General features: G+C 41.6%; 1 protein-coding gene across 1 annotated transcript in view; it reads right to left on the reverse strand.

Moving 5' to 3' along the window:
* RGS17 (regulator of G protein signaling 17) overlaps positions 1-24495 on the reverse strand; it is a 103882-nt gene extending 79387 nt beyond the window's left edge. Inside the window, exon 1 of the mRNA XM_069598917.1 lies at positions 24337-24495. The gene's annotated coding sequence lies outside the window, so the exon portion shown is untranslated. The remainder of the gene's footprint in view (positions 1-24336) is intronic.
* Positions 24496-24704: the final 209 nt, after the last annotated feature.

Consider the following 24704-nt stretch of genomic DNA (forward strand, 5'->3'; position numbering starts at 1 on the left):
TAATGTGTGCAGAATTTCTTGCAATAACCCATATAGCACTCCTCTTTTTCAATTCTGTTCACTGGAAACAAGGACACTACACAAGCCCCAAGATATAGGATGATGTAATATTTGAGGAATGACCTACTGCTAGACAAGAAACCTGGATTATTTGTTTTCAGCTTAAGAAAAGTGTATGAGGAATAATGGGCTGAAATGTTGCCTATCTTTTGATGACATCTTTAGCAGTAACTTTTTCATTCCCTTTGTGTTTATATTTTATTTAAAGTAAAGTATAAAATATTACTGCCATTGATGGAGGGCAGTTATGATAACAGTGTTCTATTTCCATGCCCTTCCACAGAAGGCGTGGTGGAGAATGCTGCTTCTATCTGTGGGTTTCTGCCACAGCCCACTGGCTCCTCTGGGATGACAGCGCCACGTGTGCTTTTCAAGTGCAGCTACTACCCTTTTCTCCTAGCAACCATATTATGTTAAAGTGTGGTTGCCGGGGTTGCTAGGATATTCTTCTATTCTTGTCCTCCATGACCAAACCAAAGGGAAGAGAAAGTGTAAACCAAATCAGAGTTGAAGATATAAGGAGAGACTCAGGAAAACAAAGTGCCCTCCTCTTATTTCAAAAAAAAAAAAAGAAAAAAATAAGCAAATTACTTTGCAGTTAATGCCTTAAGTAAATTAATAATTTCTTTTCTTTGGGTAAAATCAGAAAAAGTTTAAAGACAACCTACAAAATAATGGCTATTAAATATTTTAAGGTGATATGACTACTTTAACATTATTTATTGAAGGCCACTTTTTTCCCAATAGAGGAAGAGAGGAAAGTATCTGTTTTTTAAAACTTTATGTTTGTTTGGGGAAGGCTGAGCATCAAAGAATTGATGGTTTTGAACTATGGTGCAGGAGAAGACTTTTGAGAGTCTCTTAGACAGCAAGGAGATCAAACCAGTCAATCTTAAGGGAAATCAACCCTCATTCCTCTTTGGAAGGACTAACGCTGAAGCTGAAGCTCCAATACTTTGGTCACCTGATGCAAAGAGCCAACTCATTGGAAAAGACCTTGATGCTGGGAAAGATTGAGGGCGTGAGGAAAAGGGGGTGACGGAATACGAGATGGTTGGATGGGATCATCGACTCAACGGACATGAGTCTGAGTGAACTCCGGGAGATGGTGAAGGACAGGGAAGTCCGGCGTGCAGCAGTCCTAAGGTTGCAAAGAGTCAGACACGAATGACTGAACAACAACAAATAGCCAGTTAGGGCTTACCTGGTAGCTCAGTTGGTAAAGAATCTGCCTTGAGTGCAGGAGATCACCTGCAATGCAGGAGACCCAGATTCAATCCCTGGGTCAGGAAGATCTCCTGGAGAAGAAAATGGCAACCCAACTCCGGTATTCTTCCCTGGGAAATCCCATGGACAGAGGAGTCTAGAAGGCTACAGTCCATGGGGTTGCAAAGAGTTAGATATAACTTAGCAACCAAACCACCACCATTGCAGATTAACAATGGTATGATAGTTTCAGGTGAACAGAGAAGAACTCAGTCATACATAAACATATAGAGAGGAAAATATCTTAAAATTGTCAGAGTGATCTGAAAGATTCTGAACTATAACTACCATCGTGTTTCACATGTGAAAGGTTTGAAATACCTTGCATTGCTGAACTGAAGACATCATCACTATATAGTGCTGACTGATTTCTGAAATGTTGAAATGTAAAAAAGTGTGCATCTTATTGTTGAAACATGGCACACTATGCTACTTCATTTGATATTTCAATCTATTCTGAGAGAAAACATCTTCCTTATTTATGGAAAAGGAGGCAAATTTTCTCAAGAGTCATATGCTAACAAGTGCTAGAGTCAGAACTCAAATCCCTATCTGTTTAATTATGTTCAAACTCTTCATTATGCCATGCTGCTTCTTTGGCTTTTCACACAGATAATAAATAAAAATAGTTACCAACTAGCATGATTACAGAAGTTTATAATTTGTCATATTCCCAGTAATTCATTAGGTGTTATTAGCCCTGTTTTTAAAAAATGAGACAAACTGGACCCAGCAAGATGCAATGACTTGTTCAGTGTCACATAATTAGAAAGTGACAGAGCCAGGAGTGAAACCTAAGCTAAATCCCTCTAATCCAAACCATGTTTGACTAAGGTCAGACATTAACTAACCACTAGGCCTGAAATTGGATCATGGACATAAAGTTTATTCAAAGAGAAATATATTTGTTGGATATACAAGAAGAGCTGTTGCATGTATCAAATGGCTTCATTGGTTTATTCAATGAATATTTATTGTACAGCTACTTTGAGATTGGCTCTGATAGCTGGTATACAGGAGTGAATAGATGACATAAAAATCACACAGAACTTCTGAGTACTATTTAGAGGAACAAGGTGAAAGAGAGGAGGAGCTTGCAATTTTAAACAGTGGCATAAGAAGGTGTCCCTGAAAAGTGACATTTGAACAAAGAAAGATAAAGAAGGTAAGGGAGTAAGCCACATGGATGTCTGTGGGAAGAACATTCCAGGTAAGAGAAACACAGGGTCTGAGTTGGGAATAGTCTGGCCCACCGCATGAACAGACAAAAAGCTGTGTGGTTGGGCTAGGGCTTTCCTGATGGCTCAGTGGTGAAGAATCCGCTTGCCAGTGCAAGAAACTTGGGTTTGATCCCTGGGTGGAGAAGATCCCCTGGAGAAGGAAAGGGCAACCCACTTCAGTATTCTTGCCGGGAGAATTCCATGGACAGAGGAGCCTGGCACAAAAGTCAGATGTAACATAGTGACGCAAAAACAACATGGCTGGGCCAAGCAGCAAGGGTGGAGAGTGGAAGGTGATGGATTCTGAGAAATGGGGTGCGGGGGAAGGGTTGGTGTGGGAGATGTGCACAGATCACACAGGGCCTTGAGGGCCAATGTAAGGATCTGGGGATTTGCTCAGAACAAGAGAATAAAACTTAGGCAGAGGAGCATCATGGAGTTTGGAATTTGATCAACGTCAACAGATTGATCCTAGGCATCCCAAGAATGTCTACTTCATCAGGCTATATAATCTTGGGCTAGCTGGCAAACAGATGTTACTCTGTGTCTACCTTGCTACTGGATTACAAGGCATGGCTTATTTCAAAAAGGATTGACAGATAAACTTCCTGATTCACAGACAGTGATGGACAGGGAGTACATAAATACTTATTCAGTACATAAATACTTATTCAGTTCAGTTCAGTTCAGTTGCTCAGTCATGTCCAACTCTTTGCGACCCCATGAATCGCAGCACGCCAGGCCTCCCTGTCCATCACCAACTCCCACAGTTCACTCAGACTCACGTCCATCGAGTCGGTGACGCCATCCAGTCATCTCATCCTCTGTCGTCCCCCTCTCCTCCTGCCCACAATCCCTCCCAGTATCAGAGTCTTTTCCAGTGAGTCAACTCTTTGCATCAGGTAGCCAAAGAATTGAAGTTTCAGCTTTAGCATCATTCCTTCCAAAGAACACCCAGGGCTGATCTCCTTTAGAATGGACTGGTTGGATCTCCATGCAGTCCAAGGGACTCTCAAGAGTCTTTTCCAACACCACAGTTCAAAAGCATCAATTCTTTGGCACTCAGCTTTCTTCACAGTCCAACTCTCACATCCATACATGACTACTGGACAAACCATAGCCTTGACTAGACGGACCTTTGTTGGCAAAGCAATGTCTCTGCTTTTCGACAGGCTATCTAGGTTGGTCATAACTTTCCTTCCAAGGAGTAAGCGTCTTTTAATTTCATGGCTGCAATCAATATCTGCAGTGATTTTGGAGCCCCCAAAAATAAAGTCTGACAGTGTTTCCACTGTTTCCCCATCTATTTGCCATGAAGTGATGGGACCAGATGCCATGATCTTTGTTTTCTGAATGTTGAGCTTTAAGCCAACTTTTTCACTCTCCTCTTTCACTTTCATCAAGAGGCTCTTCAGTTCCTCCTCACTTTCTGCCATAAGGGTGGTGTCATCTGCATATCTGAGGTTATTGATATTTCTCCTGGCAATCTTGATTCCAGCTTGTGCTTCTTCCAGCCCAGTGTTTCTCATGATGTACTCTGCATATAAGTTAAATAAGCAGGTGACAGTATACAGCCTTGACGTACTCTTTTTCTTATTTGGAACCAGTCTGTTATTCCATGTCCAGTTCTAACTGTTGCTTCCTGACCTGCATATAGAGACCTATTATTTGTGTGGGACATTTAAAGCAAAGCTTCTGCACCCCTCTAAAAAATTGATCCCTGTTTTCAATAAGCTTATAACCTGGTTGTGAGATCATAAAAGTCTCTACCAAATTTTCATCTGTGGAGGAGTAAGCACAGAATTATGCTGGGGGTAGCTAGAAACAGTTCTAGTGAAAGCAATGTGTGAGATTTTCCAAGTAGATAAAGGCAGGTAAAACATTCCATCTAGAGGTAATACTATAAGCAAAACCCAGGAGACTTATAATAGCATGGCCTGTCTTTTAAAGATAGATTCATTCATTGATTCAATGTGACTGGGTATTAGGTGCCTGAGAATAAAAACCAATCAGGGACAGACAGGCAGGCAGGGAGGAATCAGGGAGTGAGACATGCAAAGTATTTGAATTTTATCTGTAGGTGATAGGAGATAGTGCATGCTTCCTAACTCTAGGGCAGCATCAGGAGTAATATGCTTGCTCATCCTGGCACTGGCGTGGAGGACAGGTGGACAGAGAATGCTGCCAAGGAGCCCAGGCAAGATGCGGACAGTGAACTGGAAGAGCAAAAACGGGGAAATGGGGCAGAGGTAAGAAGTTCCCAAGAGGCAGAGTAAGCCTTGGTTGGGGATAGTTAGATATGAGCAAGGGTGTGATGGCTGTGGTGGGGGAGGATCAGTCAAGGTTGACTGCTGGAATTCCATTGTGGGTGACTGTAGATGCCACCCTTGGATAAGAATGTGGAAACGGAAAGGATTTGCTCATGCAGAAGACAATACAAGTGTCTAAATGAAAAAAAAATAAACTATGGAGAAAAAAAGAAAGAACATGTGTCATTGTTATGATACAGGCAGTTTCCAAAGAGAGGCCACTTGGAGGAGGCCAGATGAGGGCTCGTGAAGGTCTTCGGACTTGAGCTTAGACCTTCAAAGATGGTCGGGATTTAGGAATGTGAAGGGACATACGTACAGCGATCCAGGCAGAAATATGTCGAGCAAAGGCACAGACGTGGCAGAGCAGAAATCACTTTCTGGAAGTAAGCATATATATCGGTCTTTGCAGGTAGAAGTGGGAGGGGAAGAAAGAAAAGGAAGACGTTCATCCTCCAACAGTGCAGAGTCTGCCTCTGAAATCCTCCTTTAGGAGGAGGCATTCACTACTTTGTAAAGCATCCAGATCCATGGTCAATCAGCAACCCCAGATGACTAGTGGGAACCAACATAAACATTGTGATGGCATGACAGTGATCTCATCTGAATCTTACAGTTCTTAGGCATGCTAGGATTCAGGAGTTCACAAATTAGCTTTACGGCCATAGCTAGGATTCAGTTCTCCAAAATCCCACCTCAAGATTAAACACACATCTTAGCAGTATAGTATTATATACTAGGAGAAAGCAATGGCAACCCACTCCAGTACTCTTGCCTGGAGAATCCCATGGACAGAGGAGCCTGGAGAGCTACAGTCCATGGGGTTGCAAAGAGTCGGACGTGACTGAGCAACTAACATACACACACACACATACACTATATACTATAACCACTGGCATGTCAAGTTTTTTGCAAACACCTCTTAACAGTATTACAGTTATATTTAAAGTGTCAAAAAAAAGTTTAACACAAAAGTAATAATTTATTTAAATTGATTTCATTTTACTATGAAGTCTGTAATTGTTCTTTTAAGTTAAACTAAATTATAATTTTCACATTGTACAAAACAATTACTGGTAAAAATAAACTTCTTAAAGTATGTATCATATTTTTTATCAGTATGTATCATATTTTTTATCACATCAGGCACTATGATAATTACATTTTAATTCCCTCCCCAAACACATAACTTTAAAACTTATTATTTTAAAGTCTCAGCTGTAAAAATATCCCTTCTTCTGTTGTTGTCCATTCACTCAGTCATGTCCGACTCTTGCGATCCCATGGACTGCAGCATGCCAGGCCTCTCTGTCCTTCACTATCTTGCAAGTGGATATGGAATACCCACACATTTGTAAAGTCCATCATTGTAAAACAAATAAAACCAACCAAAGCATTAGCTATAGTTACTTATTTTCTTAGAATACATTCAGATTTCTTTGTTTCATTTCCCCTTGGTAACAATCAAATCCCTAATAGCTCCTGATAAGTCTTCATTTCTTGCTTCAATGCTATCCTTGAAAACAAAGGCATTCCATGATTCTGTATATGTCATTATGAACCAAAATAAATCACAGATACAAGAGGAGGTCAGATTGCTCCACTTTAGGAAATATTGTTTCTCCTATAATTGGAAACTTTGCATACATGTCAGTTACAGGGAGATCTGCTAAACATCTGTCAAAAAAAAAAAAAAAAAAGAGTGCCATATCCTTCCTTGTAATTTTAAGCTGCCTTTGGTTCTTCTCTGTTACAGCTTTATTCATTTTTATTCACTTCACTTCCATTCTGGCTCCACACACTATACAGTTACCATATATAATTTTTCCAGGAGCGTAGACACAGTAAAACTGCATTCCTATCTTACTACCTAAATACGCATTTCAGGAACATATTTCTTTTGATTTTCTACCTCTGTTAAATATGATCTAAATTTTCTGATGCTCCTCAAAATTCTTTATCAGTTCATCATGCTCTCAATTCTCTGAAATGTACCTCAGAGCCCAGAACACAGGGAAGCAAGAGCAAATGTGAGAAAGAGCTAAGGGATGAATATAAAACAGGCGGCTCATTCCTGGGAAATTCCTAGAGGGAAGTCCGATTTCTTGCCGAAGAAAAATAAGCTCACTTCTCCCCCTGGTGCCCGGAACTTGGGATGCTATCAGCTTTATTTCCTTGAATGAGGGAAGGCAGGAGCATGGACTCTTCTTCCTCTGACCTCTCATTCCAGGATTTTCTGAACTGCAACTAATGTATTTGGAGTAGTACAATACATTGGTTTGAAATGGACTGATGTCATGTCAGTTTACAAAGAATTAAATGTAGAAAATTCCTTTCATACTTCAGTTAGATACAGCTATTATGCCTTTCAGTTCAGTTCAGTTCAGTTCAGTCACTCAGTTGTGTCTGACTCTGCGACCCCGTGAATCGCAGCATGCCAGGCCTCCCTGTCCATCACCAACTCCCAGAGTTTACCCAAACTCATGTGCATCGAGTCGGTGATGCCATCCAGCCATCTCATCCTCGGTCGTCCCCTTCTCCTCCTGCCCTCAATCCCTCCCAGCATCAGGGTCTTTTCCAATGAGTCAACTCTTTGCATGAGGTGGCCCAAGTATTGGAGTTTCAGCCTCAGCATCAGTCCTTCCAATGAACACCCAGGATTGATCTCCTTTAGGATGGACTGGTCGGATCTCCTTGCAATCCATGGGATGCTCAAGAGTCTTCTCCAACACCACAGTTCAAAAGCATCAGTTCTTCGGCACTCAGCTTTCTTCATAGTCCTACTCTCACATCCATACATGACCACTGGAAAAACCATAGCCTTGACTAGATGGACCTTTGTTGGCAAAGTAATGTCTCTGCTTTTCAATACGCTGTCTAGGTTGGTCATAACTTTCTTTCCAAGAGTAAGTGTCTTTTAATTTCATGGCTGTAATCACCATCTACAGTGATTTTGGAGCCCCCCAAAATAAAGTCTGACACTGTTTCCACTGTTTCTCCATCTATTTGCCATGAAGTGATGGGACCAAATGCCATGATCTTTAGCCTTATTTATTTGCAATTAATGGAGGAGTAAAATAAACTATTAAAATACATAAACATGTATATTATACACAGATATCTATTTGGTAGCCCTGCTTTACAAAGGACCCTGAATGCCTTACAAAGGATTCCCTTTATGAATCAATTAAAAAAATCAAAGATCAAACATATATGCCTCCTAGAGACAGGCATTTTTGTTTGTTTTGTTTTTTAATAAATCTGAATCTCCCAGAACAGAGCCTGTCACTTAATAGATACTCAATAAGTTTGGCCACCTGATGCAAAGAGCTGATTCATTGGAAAACACCCTGATGCTAGGAAAGATTGAGGGCAGGAGGAGAATGAGATGGTTGGATGCCATTACTGACTCAACAGACGTGAGTTTGAGCAGACTCTGGGAGGCAGGGAAGGACAGGGAAGCCTGGCGTGCTGCAGTTCATGGGGTTGCAAAGAGTAAGACATGACTGAGTGACTGAACAACATCGACAAAGTATTTGTTAAAAGAGAAACTTCCCTGGGTGAGTCATACACAAAAGTGTGCTTCTCATTCGGCATCAATTCTCTTCTACGTCACAACTTTTTTTCCAAAATCACTTGTTCTCTATCCCCAAATTATTCCTACAGAAGCCAAATGCAGTGGGACATTAGAAACAAACAACCCCAAGACATTACACAAAGTGAAATTGATTTCTGCTTTGTGGTTTGAAAGACCTGCAGTTAAACACTGATTCCTTCCTTTCGTTTTTATGATCTGAACTTTAGTTTTCTGTTTATCTCTCTACTTTTGAATGACAGTTCACTACTCTGCCTTCAAATAAGAGAATGAACATAAACAGAAATTAACCTTATTTCATATCACATTCAAAAGACTGCTTTCCCAGTGAATTTGTGACTTTTGGCACTCAGTTTCATTTTGAAATTTGTATTCATAGCTGGTCAAAACTATGGTAATTTACTTTTGCTCATTACACAAGGCAACACTTATTAGATTGACAGCCCCTTGTGGAACAAGTTAACAAAATATAAGTAGAAAACTCTTTGTTCACATTTTTACGAACTTTTTTAACAGCCAAACATTTGGTCAATTGACTAAATAATACAGTTAATATTATGATCAAAATTCCTCATTCAGCATGCAAGGAAAACTAGATTATTATTTTTATTCTGTCTTCTAAGCTGAAAAAACTTTTTGTCATTTTGGATGTTTCCAGTAAAACCATTAGGAAAAAAAGCAATTTCTAACATTTTTTCCATAATTTCATCTTTCTTCTATCGATGAGCTAAAATATTAGAGTTGAGATGGTAGAAAAAAAATTATTTTTGTGGACTCAGATAGTTTCAAGGTACCTTTTGAGCTTATTATCCTCCATGATTCTAAACTTCCTTGTCTGTCTATAACCTTGGGGAAATTCCACTACTTCTAAAATGCTATACTTGTACCCTAGAGTCTGGAAGCAAAGCCCAAAATGGGGCTCAAATAATCACAGTTTCTTTCAAGGATTAGGTCTAACCTTGAATGAATGAATGATGAATAATATATGCTATTTCCCAATATTTGCTTTTGTTTCCATATAGAAACATTTTACATTTCTCAGGGATGAATAAAAGCGATGCTCCAGGAAATTTCATGGCATTCCCCCGGAACTTTCTCCGTTGATGATTTTGCTTCTCACAACCAGCAAACCTAGTCCTCTGTAAACCTAAAATAAATGTTGAAAAACACTTTTCCTGGGTTCTGCTACCCACCTCAGGCTGCCATGCCCTCTTCTCTATTTAGTCCTCACCTCTCCATAGTTCATTCAAACAACTAGTCTACATTCCTCGTGTCTCGGGTTCACCTTTCATTCTGGCTTCAGTCTTAACATCAGTTAGGTTCATTTTCTTCTCCAATACACAGGTGCTTGCTTCTTTCAAAGGGCACCTTTGCTTTTCTATTTGGATGTCAGTGAACTGATTTATACCTGAGGCAATTATTATGCGTTTCTTGGACCACCCACATACACTTCCCCCAACAATGACACTCCCCAGCATAATAGGGGTTTTATTGTTAGCTGTCTGGAGGGACCCATAAAAGGAGGTACAATTAATAACAAAGTACTTTAAAAAAGAGTCCTGCAACATTATTTATGCCAAAATAGCAAACAATATTTTTGAAAGATATTCTTCAAAAGTTAAGAGAGTAAAGTTAAACAGTCTCATCTCAAAGGAGAAAAAAGAGAATTTGCCACAAAGTAGGGCCCTTTGTGGGCTTCCCAGGTGGTGCAGTGGTAAAGTATCACCCCCTAATGCAGGAGGCACAAGAGACATGGGTTCAATCCCTGGGTCGGGAAGATCTCCTGGAGCAGGAAATGGCAATCCTCCAACATACTTTCCTGGAAAATTTCATAGACAGAAGAACCTGGCAGGCTACAGTCCATGGGGTTGCAGAGAATCAGACATGAATGAGTATGTGTGTGCACCCCCCAACCCGCCCCCCCCCACAGGGCCCTTTGTGCTCTTCCCACTTATGCTCCACCCTCCCTTAGAACCTTGATCAATGAACGAATATACATGAACATAACATTCATATTAGGAACCCTGCTTCTTATAAGTGGAAAGGCAAGTGTACAGAGAATCTGTGCTCTTCTTCCAAGTCCGAGTGTTCTTAAAATTCCCAGAACAAAATCTGTCATGATGATAATCATCCTTCTCAGCTAGCACTTTAGGGAGAATTTATTCCATCCCCAGAACCACCATTCGTTTAGTTTAGCCCATCAATACTGAGCTGAGTTCCTCCCTATCCACGAATCATTCATTCCTTCCACACACGGTGCACCTGCTCTGTTCCTGGCATTTCCCGGTGTACTAATTTGCATTCTCTTTGGAAGAAGGAGGGAGACATGATAAATCAAATAACAGTACAGTAAAGGCTGTGGGTTAAATAAAGTAGGCTATTATTAAAGAATGACAGACCAGAGGAGGAATAAGGATGGGCCAACATTAGAGAGTACAGAAAAGGTCTTTAAAGAGGTGACATTTGAACTGAAGTGTAGGTGATGAGAAAGATCAAGAGGAGAGTTGTTTCCGTCCAGGGAGTGGGTGTGCAGAGGACCTGAGGCTTCAGGGCATGTGGTGTCTTCTCTCCCCTGTGTTCCTGGAATTACCCTAGAGTCTCCTAGTGAGAATGCCCTTCCTTCTAATGCTACCTCACATGCTGATTTTTCAGACTCAAGAGTAACCAGACGCCTGGCTCGTCTCAAATTATCACTGCCTTACTGGCTTTTACAGACTTCATCCTAATACTACATACTTGACCTTCAAGGGCTTAAAAAAGAAACTAATTCAAAGCAAGCCAGCATCTGATTCAGCAGCATCATGGTAGTGTAATATGCTACCGTTCCTTAACTGAGAATCCATAGGATATACAAGTCACAGAAATTCATGCCAGGGGAAAAAAAAGACTTCTGAAAAACTGTTTTCTTCGTTTACCAGTGGGTTCCAGGTAACCTGTCTGCTTAAACCTTATTACTTTGGTGGTTGGAACTTGAGAGCTGAAACTGAGCGCTTCTGTTATGACAACATGCCCATCCATGTTCTGGGCCATGCTTACTGCACACCCCGCCCCCCCCCCCCCCCCATTTACTTTTCTCTGTGGCTTCTTACCTATATATTGTTTACTTTTCATTGCCCTCTGTGAAAGTGCTTTTGTTTAAGTTGCCCCAAACCTTCTGGAAACAGAAAGTATATAAATCATTAATCACAAGTGCTTTCTAGACAATCCCAAGGAATTTCCTGATCTTACCCTCTCTGCCACATGACAAAACCAGCTGCTCTTCCTTCCCTGTCTCTTCTCCAATCTTTTTTTGGGAGAGAACTATAAATATGAATGAAACTGGCTAAGAGTAATTCCACTTTCTTGATTTCATGGTATACTACAGTGCCTTCACTCTCTTTTTTAAATTAATTTTTACTGGAGTATATCGTTGCTTTACAATGTCATGTTAATTTCTACTGTACAGCAAAGTGAATCAGCCATATGTATACATATATCCCCTCTTTTTTGGATATCCTTCTCATTTAGGTCACCACAAAGCCCTGAGCCGGGTTCCTTGAGCTACACCGTAGCTTCTCATTCATTATCTATTTTATATTCAGCCATAAAAAGAAATGAAGTTGGGTCATTTGTAAAGACATGGATGGACTCAGAGTCTGTCATACAGAGTAAAGTAAGTCAGAAAGAGAAAAACGAATACCATTTTCTTTTTAACACCTTTTTTTTCCCCTATTCTGATCATCTTACGAATGAATGTATTGATATATATGTGCATGTATTTTAGTTTCCTTCTTTTCCCACGTGCCCATTCAACATAGATACTCTACAGGATTCTATTCCAGGTTGCTGCTGCTCCCTAAACATTTTTTCCTGGTAATCACTTACTACCACCACCAGTGATAAAAGATTTTCAAGGTTTATCTCTAGCTGAAACCTCTCTTCTGAGTCTATATTCCAAATTCCCCGGAGCCATTTGAACTGTGGAGTCAGAATGAGGCCTTGCCGTTCTTTTACCCTCCAAACCCTTAACTCATCTCCATAATATCTCTGCCAACTGTTTATCCACTGAACATTTGGCAGTAAACTCATCACTTTTCAAGGTAGCGCATCTACCAAGCTGGCTTTGACTGTTAAACAGTTATTCTCAATAGGACAGCAAAATCTATCTCAATGACATGTGCCCACTGGTTCTAATGCTATTTTTAAGACAGTGGTAAAGACAGTTGGTGATGGAAGCCTGCCGTGCTGCAGTCCATGGGGTCGCAAAGGCTTGAACATGACTGAGCAACTGAACTGAACTGAACTGAACAACAGTGGTTCAGTGGTAAAGAATCTGCCCGCAGTACAGGAGATGTGGGTTCGACCCCTGCATCAAGAAGATCCCCTGGAGAAGGAAATGGCAACCCACTCCAGTGTTCTTGCCTGGAGAATCCCACAGACAGAGGCGCCTGGCAGGCTATGGTCCATGGGGTTGCAGAGTCAGACACAACTGAACAGCTAAACAACAATAACAAACAGCTAAGTTACATTAAATGCCAAATTTACATTTGATACAGGGCAATGTCTGTATTAGCTCCTTACTACTCTGCCATGTGGTTTTGTTATTCCTGTTATGTCACTGGGGCAATTTAAAATGAGTCTAATCATTTCACATGGCTCTTCTCCAAATGGAGAAACATACATATTCTCTAGGGAAACCACTCTACTCCAGGTTAAAAAAGTACAAATACCTCCAATAATCACTTCTCCCATGAATAACTGGTTTCTGTTCATTTTACTATTTGTATCACAAAACTCTAACGAGGGTGTCCAGAAGGAAAGAAATTCAAAACAGCATTCTAGTTGTGGTTTCGGAGAAGGCAATGGCACCCCACTCCAGTACTCTTGCCTGGAAAACCCCATGGATGGAGGAGCCTGGTAGGCTGCAGTCCATGGGGTCGCTACGTCGGACACGACTGAGCAACTTCACTTTCACTTTTCACTTTCATGCATCGGAGAAGGAAATGGCAACCCACTCCAGTGTTCTTGCCTGGAGAATCCCAGGGACGGCAGAGACTGGTGGGCTGCCGTCTATGGGGTCGCACAGAGTTGGACATGACTGAAGCGACTTAGCAGCAGCAGCAGCAGTTGTGGTTTGAAAAATGCAGAACAGTACAGAAGTGTCCTTAACTTCCTTCTAGACGCTCTGTGCCTCTACTGACATAGCTAAGAGCAGACTTGTTGCTTCCTACTGAATCAATCGGGCTTTTAATCAACAACCCTGATGGATCTGGCAAAACCTTCCCCAAGTTGAACTCAGCCTCTTCATCAGTTTGGTTTCTCCAGGTCTTAATGGCATCGGCATTACCTAGATACACAGGCTCAAATCTACATTGGCTTTAAGGGTCTTTTCACATCTTCTAAATCTCAATGGTGACCAAGTCTTGAAAGCTCTGAGTGGAACAGGTTTTCATGATATCATCTTCCCAACTGCCTTCAGTTAGCCTTTGGATATTTTCCCAGTTCAGGTCTCATCTCCTCTCACCCGAAGAGCTGAAATCGTGTTCCTGCTGCCTTCTCCTCCTCTCTGCCCAGACCTGACATGTCCAGTCTTCATCCTGTGATGTCCTATTTATTTGACACCCATGGCACTCTGCCCCTATCAAGGACGATGCTAGCTTTTCATTTGGATATTAATACCCACCAGTATCTGTCTCCTTCTCAGCTTTATCCTGTGATTTCCTGCCCGTACTTTGTACTTCTGGAAAACTGTGCCACAAAGTATTTTTCGACTTTCCCTAGTTCTGTGCCTTTCTTTCTTTACATTGTCTCTGAGCCTGGAAGGCCATTCGTTCTCAAATTTCCATCTTTCAGTACTTTGAAAAAATGTTACCGCCTCCAAAGAATGTTTACCAGATTCTGGTCTGAGCACCTAAAATGAATCGAAAGTTCCTCACAGCATTTTATTTCTCTCCTAGAACAGAATAGTAATAGCAATTTACATATCTATTTTCTATCTTCAACTAGTCTTTAGGTTCCTTCGGCCTCGGCAGTGACTTATTTAATGATACTACTCCCAAGTCTCAGTGGTAAAGAATCTGCCTGCTAATGCAGAAGACGCAGGAGACTCAGCTTTGATCCCTGGGCTGGGAAGATCCCCTGGAGGAGGACAAGGCAACAAACTCCAGTATTCCTGCCCGAAAAGTCCCATGAACAGAGGAACTTGGCAGGAGGGTACCGTCCACGGGGTCACAAAGAGTCGATCATGACTTAGCAACTGAGCACACATATTTCCAATTGCAGAGTAAGGCTCCAGTGAGTTGCATTAATTGTGAATAAAGAGGCAGGAAACAAAAAGAGTGAGAGGGATGAGTAGCTGAACCTGAAGGCTAGTTGGGAACAGAATGCAAATTCTTGGAAAACCAGACCCATGTGGGCCATTAACAGGTGCACCAAAAGACCGCTCTTTTCCCATCATTTCTGCCTGTTCATAATTTAATTTTCTAGATTGTAGGGTCCAATGTCAAGCACAGTTCCAGTTCTTCCTTCTTTTTGCATGAGATCTAACCAGACTTGACCAGACTTGGACTTTCCTGGGGCTAGTGGTCAGGGGCCAGAGCACTCAGTGCAACATAGATTTTGGTTGTAATCAGCAGCTTCACTAAGTAATTACTTTCAGTGTTTCTGCTAAGCCATAAATCCACATTCCCTTAAAAATAATCTCCTCCAAACACACTTGTCACTCCCTCAAAGTCTTAATAAATAGTTTGGACGTTAAGTCATCGTACCGTCCATTGCTCAATAAAACAATGTGCATTTATTCATTGCTGGTATTTTAAAGCAAAATGTAAAGATCTCTTTGTTACACACACAAAAAGGTTAATTTTATGCAAGATGGACTTAGGAGTAGTGACATTTAAAAAGAAAATTTGGAGCAGATTTTCTATCAATGCAGTTGAACTTGAGTATCACCTACAAGAATTTTTAACTATTCAACATAACCTATGTCAAGTCAAGAAAAGTGCTCTACATTTTTTTCCATCCTGGAATTAACACTTATTTAATGAAATTCTACCTCATGAAACACCACTTGTATTACTCAGATGTTCAGTCAATGAAAAAACTGAATTAAGGGGAAAAAAATTACCTTCTTAAGATTAGACCGCATGAATTTACAAAACTGGAGGTGGTTACATCATACAGCGGAGTTACATAACAATGTACTGAATGACATTATACCTTAAGAAGTACTAAGTTTGTAGCTAATAGTCTCGTTTTCTGAGCCCAGTCTTTCTGTTTTTCACTTGACTTTCATTCTTACCTCAGTGTACCTCCCCTTGGATTTTCAAGAATGTATTTTCCCCTCCCAGCATTTGGCTATGACTACACAAGCATCACGTCAGTTATTTCCTGCTCTCAACTCATAAAAAAAAAGGGAAACCATACCCATATACTCAGACGCTGAGACACAAAAATCATCTTTTTAAAATATTAAACTTTGGTGACAATTCCAATGTACAAGAATTTCTCTATCACTTGCTTTTTAGCATAAAAAATTATACAGAAATATATAGCATAGCTATCCCTTAGTGCTTTCAAAAAAGATACTCATTTTCCTTTGGTTTTATCTAGTGAGTCTTGACCACACAAAACTCGTAGGTCACCAGCAAAATGTTGTATAGTAGTTCTGAGTGAAATAAATTGAGAAATAGGTTCAAACCCCAAATTACTACAAATGGTTACTTATTAACAGCCCAATTAAAGCTTTGAAGATAAGCCAAGTTAAATCTGGTGGCTGAAATGAGGGTTTAGCTATTTTCAAGTTAATTCATTCATAATGCCAATTCTTTCATTACTATATATAGCTAAATTAACTGTACATTCATAGCATTTTGCTAGGAAGGACTTAAAGCCTTCACCCTAGGATATCAAATCATCCTAGATCAGGAAAAATCTAGTTGCTAGACTTAGAGATCACATTAGTGATTTCAACAAGTAGGTGCTGAAGATGGCTTTCTTTAAAAACAAATTTCTTTTTTTTCATATCTGAAAAGACTATTCTGGATTTCTGGTCAATCGTGTTGGTTTAGTTGCTAAGTCATGTCCAACTTTTTTGTGACCCCCATGGGCTGCAGCCCACCAGGCTCCTCTGTCCGTGGGATTTCCGAGGCGAGAATACTGGAGTGGGTTGCCATTCCCTTCTCCAGCGGATCTTCCCAACCCAGGGATTGAACCCAAGTATCCAGCATTGGCAGGCCGATTCTTTATCACTGAACCACCAGGAACCCCCTTCTGGTCAATTTACTATATTACAAAAAGATTATCAGTGAAAGAACTGCAATCATATTGGGGAAAAAATGACAATATATTTATTGTATGGGAAATGTGGGTCCTGAGGAAGGGTAGGGTTATCACTTCCTCTATCTCCCTTTGCTTACCCCTCCCCCAACATACCAAATAATATCCCAATGATCACCCAGGGTAGCCTTTAAGTGAGGGGGAGAGGGGTAGGCACAGTGCGCCTGTATGCAGACAAATGTGGTCACTTTAAAGAGGGAGATTTGGGAGTTGGGGTGGGTCCACAAAGATGGCTGAGCCTCAGGTCTTCTGTGGTTTGGACTTGGTGGCTGGTAAATCAACCACAGAGCTCCAGAGAACCACTTCCTATTTTCCCTTCCCCTTATCTGAGCCTCTGCTTAGAGCTTTCTTTAGCAGCAGAGATTTCTACACCTGGAAGTCAATGAGCCTAAAATTCCTAAATCCTCAGGAGATCCTTTCTCATTACTTCCACATCATCTCTAGTTATGACTTGTAAACTTAGAACAACCAGGGCTCAACTGATGCAAACAAAATAATACTAAGTTGAAGAAGCTTCTATGTGAACTTGCAGAAAGAGGCCATGTTTAATCTTTTTTTTTTTTTTTTGTATCCAAAATCATATCGCAGGGGCTGGTACATAATATATGCTTGAGAATGTTTATGAATGAATGAATGTTCACTTAACAGGTTGGTTAAACAAGCTGCTCTGGAAAAAATAACCCAGCTTTCATATTAATTAAGGACCCATTAGTCAAGACAAATACTGACAAGAAACAAAAATGCCTTAAAGCACTTACCATCTACTGGATGCTTCTTGGGTTTATCTTAATTATTTTAATTATTCTTGGGTTTATTTTTCATTCTTTAACTCTAGTACAGTATATAACAGTTGCATGTGTGTCCAAAGTCACTTCAGTCATGTACTCTTTGTGACCTTATGGTTGTGACCTTATGGACTGCAGCCCAACAAGCCCCTCTGTCCGTGGGATTCTTCAGGCAAGAATACTGGAGTGGTCTGCCATGCCCTCCTCCAGGGATCTTCTCAACCAAGGGATCAAACCCGTGTCTTTTAAGTCTCCTGAACTGGCAGGCAGGTTCTTTACCACTAGTGCTGCCTGGGAAGTCCCATAACAGTTGCATAGTGATTGTCAATACATGACAAATTATGGACATCATTTCATTTAATCACTCAACATTTTTAAGATATACACAATCAGTCTTTAATTTACAGATAATGGTACTAAGACTCAATAATGTTAAGGGTAAATCTCTGGCTGTTTGAATCCAAAGTCTGAACTCCTTCTACCAAATTGCATTCACTGTTTCTAAAGTCTCTTTCAAGGGGAATTTTCCGTATGCTTTTTCACACCCTTTAAATTAAATCACACAGTTGCCACTCTTGTTACAGCAGACTTTCGAACCTTTGTTGATTTTGATTAACTGAAGCCTGAAAAAGGAAAAGAGTTGAGGGAAATAGGGTGGAGATATGAGGTAGTTTTCCTAGAACCAAAATGGATTTGTAAAATCTCTAGATTAGATAGCCTGTCATAATATGCCAAAAAAACATAAAAACTGAGCCCCTACCATTTATTGAAATACAGACTGTTGTCAACTTTCACAAAAGAATTTTCCTTGAATTTAACTCATGATGCCACTGGGAAGTCCCAAGATAATTAAAGAAATGAAATAAACACTTACCTGCTCATTCATTTATGTCATAATTTCCCCTGGGTTGTGTCTGTTTAATGTAATGCCATGGCTCTTGAATTATAACCTTTGTATTTCAACAGCCAATCAGAAGTTCCTTGAAAAGCCTGTGACCTAATCCAAGGAAGTAAATATTTGCTTTGTGAACCACATTCATTGTCTATAATAAAATTATATTTATTGACACAGTTTTTTTTTTAATCTCAAACACAAAGTTTAAGGAATTCAGAGAGATTTTAGATGTTTATTACTCATGCTAGAATTTCAAGAATAAAGCACTTACAGAGTTTAGCCAATAAAGCCTGCACATCTAGTACACAGTAGAGCAAGAATGCAAATCCAGTTCTGTTTGAAACTTTGAAGCTTTTCTGTTCCACCAGACCTCACTGTTCCTCCCACAGGGGCCTCTTGTTCATTATAAATTCCAGGTTCACACATTCTGTATTACTGAAGCTTTACAATATTTGATAAACTGCACCCAGTAATAATTATAAAAAATTTTACACTTTCTAGGTAGTTTAACAGCTAAGGGGCTTTACAGATTTTCCAAGCTAAATATTTAAGCTTTTGAAACCAACTGTCTGTAGTCGCAGAATTTAAAAATTCAAAACCAGGAACTTATCAGAACACTCAATCACATGAAACACTACAGCACAAACTCATTAAGGTACCAGATTAGTCTCATCTTTTAAATATTTAAGTTTCACCTCCAGTTAAAAAATGAGGTAAGTTAGGTTTCCAATACAACATGGCCTTATAATGAAACTCACTTGATTTCATTCTGGTGAGAAACTTCAATTAATGCTCTGGAGGACCTCTATCGACTTGCCTATTTCCTTTCAATCTCACTTATCTCAGGAAATCTCAAAAGTTTACACTGGCAACTGGCAACAGTCAATGAAAATCTAAAAACTTGTCATGTCGTGTGTTGGGTTGGCCAGAAAGCTCAAGCTCTTCTGTAAGGTTCATCCTTCCTGTTAGTAAGGTGTGAGTGTAGGAGCGTAGTACACAAAAATGATAGACCTCAGCGAGTAAGAGGAAATATGTACTTTGGAAGGACCAAGCATGGTGGCAAGTGGCAGTGAGTTATGGGCACCACAGCAGCCCTAATCGCATGGCTGATCCTTCTCCAGCCTTTGGTGATGTTTACTTCACTCCATGTGAGAGGGAGTCAGTTCAGCTACAATAATCCCAGCAGTCTGCCTCTTGTCTTCTTTGTCACTAAACACTTCTTTCTTTGTTTGCTTGTGCCTTGTCTCTTAAAATTAACATTAGCATTTCAAATAAAATCATTCAGAATACAGTGGACAAGGTGGCAGAGACTTGAACAAGTGATCCTCAAGACAAAAAAAAAGCTGCTGTAAGCACGTCAAATAAAATTATAAGCATTCTTAGTTAACCAAAGAAATAAAAGTTTGAAAATATCATTTTCACACATCAAATTAGTAATGATTTCTTAAAAGATGATATTGCTTGGGAGAGATCTAGATATCCTAAGTATCAAGCCTAAAGGGGAAAAATGCCATAAAAACCTATGTCTAAGAACACACATCACTTAAAACAGTAAAATATTGGAAATAACATAAACATTGAAAGATTAACTAATAAACTGAGATGCATAAGGTGAACTATTTTGCAGTCACTAAACTATATTAAAAATACTGATTTCAATTTCTTGGAAAATGCCAACAAAGTAATGTCTGCTGTTTGTAAAAGCAAGTATGAAGCTCTATAATGTGATTCTAATTCTTAAAAAAAAAAAAATGCCTGTTGATTCATAGGAAATGAATTGGTCGTAAACTGCCCCATATTTCAGTAGCAGTTTTTTAGGCTTTGGAAGACATGCTAGGCACATACCCAGCACTTTATATACACTGTACTATACTTACGCTTGCAAACGTCTCAGGAAGTGGGTGTTTATCCCTGCTGTTATATCTGAAGAAATTGAGGCTCAAAGCAGGTAAGTGACTTGACCACGGTGACAAAGCTATTAAACAGAGGAGCCAGGACAAAAACTAAAGTCAGCTGGCCCCAAAGCTTGTGTTCATCATGCCCATGCCTGCCCACAGGTAATTTAATCAAAGTTTGAAACAGATCAACAATAGCAGTATTATGGAAAAAACATGAATATTCACAAAGTGACAATTCTAAAAATGGCTTCCTCCAAAGATGCAGGACTATGAACCTGATCTTTAGAATTTCAAACTACTATATTTGGTAATGAACATGAGCACTCTTCTAAACTAATGTAAAAATCAAGGAAATCTTTTGTGATCTTTGCCAACTCTGCAAAATTCATTCATTGAATAAGATCTTATTTAATATTTGCCTGTTGCCAGATATTATGCTAGGTATTGGCACAGCAGCAGGAATAACAAGAGAAAGGAATTTTGGGGGGATATCAGGGAAGTCTTTGGGGGGAAAGTGGAGATGGGAAGAGATGGTGAGGGTAAATATAATCTAACATTAAAAGACCTGGCTACCTAAATCTAAGGACTGTTTCATTTCTTTAACCCTTCCATAAACATTTATAGTATTTCTGAGGATCCAGGTCACTCCCTGGAAATAACATATAATTTTAAACCTCTATAATGAATTCACGCTTATACTCTACCTGTAATAATCAAATGAAATAAAATACTTTTTACTATCATGTTACCTGATGGCTCAGTGGGTAAAGAATCCACCTGCAATCAGGAGACACAGAAGATGTGGTTTTGATCCCTGGGTCAGGAAGATCCCCTGGAGGAGGAAATGGCAGCCCACTCCAGTATTCTTGCCTGAAAAGCCCCACAGACAGAGGAGCCTGGTGGGCTACAATCCGAAGGGCTGCAAAGAGTTGGACACGACTAAGCACAGCACATAAGCAACTTTATTCGCATCCACTGTGTGTACAGTGGTCCTTGTATTTGCCCTTCTGGGTGGTACAATATATTTTCATTGTCAAGTAAGCAGAGTTGGGCTATCCGAAAAAGAATTCTCAGCAGAAATGCAGTTGGATAGGTTTCCATCTCTTTTGGCTTTCCTTATCCATGCCGACCTTTCACTTTTCCAGAAAAGCCTGTGTATTTTAGCAAATGGATTTCTAAATGAAGGCCACTATCTCTACAACTGGAAATTAACAGGTAAATGCTTTCTTACTTTTAATCCTCAAGTCAACCAGAATTTTTATCAATTTACTTTTGGATTTGGCTGTTATAATAAGGTCAAATGGGTGAGGATATAAACATTTCTCCTTTTCTTCAAAGGCCCTGGCCCTAGTGGTAAGAAATGTTAAGGAATTTTTAAAAATTATTACTATTATTATTATTTTAAAAAGCCTAAGACGTTTAGGACACTGTAGTGAAACTGTCAGTCGCTCAGTCGTGCCAAATTCTTCATGAGCCCACGGACTATAGCCCACCAGGTTCCTCTGTTTGGAATTCTCCATGCAAGAATACTGGAGTGGGTAGCCATTCCCTTCTCCAGGGGATCGTCCCAATCCAGGGATTGAACCTGGGTCTCCTACATTGCAGGCAGATTCTTTACCATCTGAGCCAACAAGGAAGCCTAGATCTCTGTAGAAAGATCCCTAAAGGCAGAGAGATATCTATTTGAGCAGGAAAAGCTGGATGCCTTATTAATGAGCAGGAATAGCAAATTAACTCTTTTTGTTAATTCTCTTTTGTAGGGACTGAAAACCAAGGAATAGTTGAAGAGCCAGAGCAAGAGGGTAGAATTTGGCATAACAAACACCTTCTCTTGCTTGTTTTGTAAATTAGGTGGGTCTCTTAATCTTTCAGACTACAAATTCAGGAAGAAGGATAAAGTGCCCATGGCTCTGAGATCAGGTGGCATTGTCATGGAGATTCATCTCATTTAATAAATGATACCATCCAATCCTTTGTAAATAAACACTTTTCTCATCTCCCAAAACTGTTAAATAAACTACCCTACCATGATTTCTTTAAATACAGTTTTTTAGATGATTAAAAGAGTGAATGTCTACTCTCCCATGAGTGCGCTAATTATTGTTTTAGTTAATACTAACAGAAAAAACAGCTTAATAATAGTAACTTAGTTGGAGGAGGTCAAACGGCTCATTCATTTGAATTAATGAATACAAATCAGCTTTTCATTAGGTATTAGTGCAAAATGTATGTTTCACAGATAACTGCTATTGTTGTCACAAGAAACAATACAATTTACCCAAAGTGTTTCACAGTTTTCGAAAGTATTTAATACACATACTGTCTAGCAGCTATGAAACCAAGACAGAAAGATTATTTCTCATTCCAAGAGTGAAAACTGTTTCTCATTTCTCCAATTAAACGATTTTCAGAGGGTTCATCACCCGGAAAACCAGTGTATGTGAATGCCGGAAATGCAGACGACAGTCTCAGAAACGCTTATTTTAAACGGGAATCAAACTACAAGATTGCTCTCATTATTATTTGTGACAACCATCCCATGATGGAAAGGGTCTGGATGTATAACAATTTTTAAAAAGAAAAAGAAACAACTGTGGGAAGACTGCAAAGTTCTCTAGACAAACCTTCGAGTGCCTCTTTTTAAAGAAGGAAACGTTTATGTAAAGGTCAGAGTGGCTAGGAAAGCTACTATGCCAGGAGCCAGGGTCAGTCTTGCCAGAGCGACCGAGATTGTCCCAGGTGAGTGGGTGTCCCTTCAGGGGTTCCGGACGGAGGTGGGGGGCGCAGGGCGTGTCTCCCGCACAGTGGGCATCTTTTTTGGCGAAGGCGACCCCTGCCCTGTCTCCAGGAGCCCAGGGACTCCCGAGGCTGGCGCGGGCTGCCGGGGAAGCCCTGCCAGCAGCCTCCCGCTCGTCAGGAGCATCTCCCCATCCGTGGTTTCCGAGACCAGCTCTGTCTCTCCGCCATCCTCAAGTCCTCCGACATTTTTCAGAGACAGGGAGGCAGGGAGTAGAGGAAACGGCCGAGTGTCTGCACCCAGCCTCTGCCGCAGCACAAGAAGAGGCAGAGGAGGAGGAAGGCTGGCGAGTCCGCCGCTATTAAACTGGAATTCTAGCGATAATGGAAAGAATCAGCATCACCTATAGCAAGAGTCCCGGATACACCCACCCGGGCAGCAGCTAGGGGTTTGGTGGGCGTTCCACCTCCTCGCCCCTGGATGGCTGTGAAATCTACCCCAAGCAGTGCACATTGGAACTCCCTTTCCTCCGACCAAAAGGAGGGGAAAGAACAAAAGAGAGGCCCCCATCCCCTACACACACACACACACACACACACGCGCGCGCGCGCGCACACACACACACACACACCTCAGCTATTTTACCGACGCTCAAGGTATGCATTTTTGCACCGACTCCACCCCCCTCCCCTTACACCTTCCCCACCTGCATTTTCCCAAAGGTAAAGAAGGAAGAAAATTCCACCCCGAGGTGCTCGTTCGATTGGACACTGTTAATTTCACATTCGGTTTGCTAACAAGCAGCAGACCAGATCTGTGGGACCTTGCGCCCCCGCAGGGGTCTCCCGCCGCCGCCGCCGCCCCCCGGCCCTCGCTCGGATCCCCAAGGCGCCGGCTCTCCGTTGGGGGAACCCGACTCGAGGTTCCCGGGGCGGGCAGGACACTCGCCCAACGGGTCCGCAGCAGCCGGAGGGCGACGAGCGCACCGCGCCGAGGCTGCAACGCGGGATTCAACTTCCCAAACCGCGGCGCGGCCCCCGCTTCCTCCCGCGGAGCCCCGGGGCGGCCCAGAGACCCCCCGCGCCAGCCGACTCCCCAGCCGGCGCACCGAGTTGCACTCTCCGCCCCCTCTTTCCTTCCCCTCCGCACCCACCCCCTGTTACCTTAAAAAAAAAAAAAATGCACCCATCGGTGCAAAGCAGACATTTTGATGCCACTGACTTAGCACCGCTCAGGATCGGAGGCAACATCTTACCCAGTCGCCTGGAGGTGTGGGCAGCGCAGCGATGGGTCCGGGGGCGCGGGGCTGAGCGGCTCGGTCCTCTAGCGGAGCCGGTTTGCTGCCATCCGCCCAACTTCAGCACCCGGCGGGCGAGGAGAGAGGGAGCCAGGCGGGGATGAAGGGGCGGGGGGGAGGGGGAGGAGGGAGAGGTGGGCGGGGAGGGAGCGGGCGCCGCTAGGCAGCGCGCATGCGCCCCGCGGGCGGGCGCAGCCCCTCGCCCGGCTCGGCCGGAGGTGCCGCCGCGGCCCCCGGCCGCGTGAGTCACCGCCCCGCCCCTCCCGGGCCGCCGGCCCCCGCGCGCCCGCCTCGCCTCGGCGCCCGCTGAGCTCGGGGGCTCGGTG

The sequence above is a fragment of the Ovis canadensis genome, chromosome 8 (assembly GCF_042477335.2).
Source record: "Ovis canadensis isolate MfBH-ARS-UI-01 breed Bighorn chromosome 8, ARS-UI_OviCan_v2, whole genome shotgun sequence".
Taxonomy (NCBI): domain Eukaryota; kingdom Metazoa; phylum Chordata; class Mammalia; order Artiodactyla; family Bovidae; genus Ovis; species Ovis canadensis.